The sequence below is a fragment of the Otolemur garnettii genome, unplaced genomic scaffold (genome assembly GCF_000181295.1).
Source record: "Otolemur garnettii isolate 467f Iridium unplaced genomic scaffold, OtoGar3 scaffold00160, whole genome shotgun sequence".
Taxonomy (NCBI): domain Eukaryota; kingdom Metazoa; phylum Chordata; class Mammalia; order Primates; family Galagidae; genus Otolemur; species Otolemur garnettii.
In genome coordinates this window covers 1,228,357-1,230,890 of record NW_003852555.1, presented here as the reverse complement: position 1 = coordinate 1,230,890, position 2,534 = coordinate 1,228,357, and positions in this window count along the sequence as shown.

Genomic DNA, 2,534 nt, shown 5'->3' with positions numbered 1-2,534 from the left:
CTCTAGATGTTGGGAAAGAAAATATCAAAAATCCACTGTAATGGTTGACAAGCTACTACCAATTTTGAAGCACATCTACCGCTGAAGTTTGAACTTCGGGAGTTGCCCACCTTTCAACTTCTAATACTGAGGTTTCTTCAAATGTGAAGTTCACGTGTGAGGGTTCCAGGTCTATGTTGCCCTTTACAATGATACATGTTTTAATGGTTCCTTGGGCACATATGATTTGAAAGACTGTTTTGGCTGTAACTTTATAGACCTTTTGATGGACCGTTTGTCTTTGGCTTTTGGGGAATGGAGCTAAAGTTATAGGATCATATATGTTTTCTATTTAATAGCCATGTATCAAATGTCTACATCCTTCTTAGTGTGGTAGGATAATGGTTTGATATATTAGTTATGTGACATTTTTTTCTTTTGCATTTTTTTAGCCTTATGACCGTGTGAGTGTCTCCCATGAGGACCATTAGACATTTGGCCTCCGCTGGAGGGTAATTTCAGAGGGGATGAGTGAACAAAGGGTCATATTATGAGTTTTTTAATTCAAAAGCTGCTTATCCTGGAGTAGGACAGAAGAAGTGGTGGGAACCAGACCAAACCAATCTCCCTGGGGCTCCATCTGTCACCCGTACCTCAAATAGTGATCCTGAGAGCTGGTAAAGGGAAGAGCTGTCTGAGAGAGTCTTGAGTGGCCCTGAGATGGGGGTGGATACCTTGCCTAGGGTGAAGGGCAGGTAATCAGATACAGAGAGTTAGACCTCTTTTCCATCATGGGTACTGAGAGGTCACCAATCCCCATAGAACGGCTTTTGTTGCTATCCCTCTGAAAAACAACCTAAAACTTATGAATTGTTTATTTCTGGAAATTTCCATGTAATATTTTTGAGCTGCGGTTAACCACGGGTAACTGAAGCTGTGGAAAGTGAAACCACGAATAAGCGGGGACTACTGTAAGTAACTCTTCTTAACTAGAATATTAGGAATGATTGCTAGTCTGACTGTTTTTCAGCATTATAATATTAACCACATCTAAATCCAATAAGTGTGGAAGGCAAAACCCCTCTTAGCCCACCTTCACCTAAGATAAAGAAACTAGTAGGAATTGGTATTAACCTATTTGCATGTGGTCCAAACAATGTGCTCATCTTTAGTTCCAAGGCTGATTTCTGACTCCCTATAAGACTAGTTCTTCTTAACAGAAGAATGTATTAAATAGATGACAACTAATTAAATTAAAAATGTCAATCCTCTTATCCTTCCTCTCAAGGAAAGTCAATCAGAGGCAAAGAAGCTATAAGGTACTATGAAGAAATGGTACCATAAAAAACAGAACTGGGTGATGGATAAACAAATGCTGGCAGCGAAGTTATATGACTATAGAATTATTCAGCTCTGGCCCCAGTGCCCGTGTGGCCCACACAGACATATGCCTATGCGAAGAGGCCATCTATATATATGTTATAACTATAGCAGCTCATTCACACACAATCAGATAGAATCTATATATTTTCATGCAATTAGAAATAATATAAATTGTTTCTTACACAGGTAATCTTTATTATATGTTGTGTTTTACCATAGAATTAAGATTTTGTACATACATTCTACTCTATATGCATTATAAGGGGTTTTCAAGGATGAAGGATTACACACATTTATTGCCTTAAATACTGATATTGGAATCAAGTCTCCATATGAAATGGGACTTCATTACATGTCTTAATAATCATTTCTCACTAAGTTGCACAGAATTTTAAACCTGAAAGAATCATTCCACTCTCTAAGACAGAGTCACCTGATTCATATTTACCTATTATCGTTGGAGACTGATAGCCAAAATAAATTTGATTCCAAATTGATTTGGAAGTGAATGTTCATGCTGGACATACGGATTTGTACTTTCTTTGCTAACCTGTTTATTTCATGTACGGATGACCCAATTCCAGGACTAACACTGTACTTTCAAAATCTATAGGAACTTGGCTTCAAGAGGTACTGGCTTCATACATGGAGCAGAAGGTGAGGTGAGTCATGCCTCACACGTACAACCAAAGCATGACATGGGACAGAGGTATCTGATTTGAAAACCAATCTATTTTAATCACATCCCCAATTATGAAGACCAACATGCAATCCTCAGGGAGGGACATGTAGGGAGTCAGAAAACAACCTTAAATGTCTTCTTTTCCTTTTGCTAACAGTCTCAGGAGACTTAAATAAATTTTTTGCTAGGAATCATTACAAGTCCAATGATATGTAACATTATGATTGACATTTTCAATAGGCAAAATAGTGATGAAATCTATTTTTCTGATACCTCTCAGACTGGTTACCCCCAAACATCAGCAAATTCAGAAATTAGACAGCAATTGTCACAGGTATCCCAGCACAGAAGAGACCTTGAGCACGTGGATACTCCACCTTCCTCATAGCCTTGGAAGATTGGTGTCTAAAGTAACTTCCATGTTACATGGGAGGCACTTGGAAAATGATGGAAATCAATAGCATTAATTCTGTTCCTAACATCATAATTC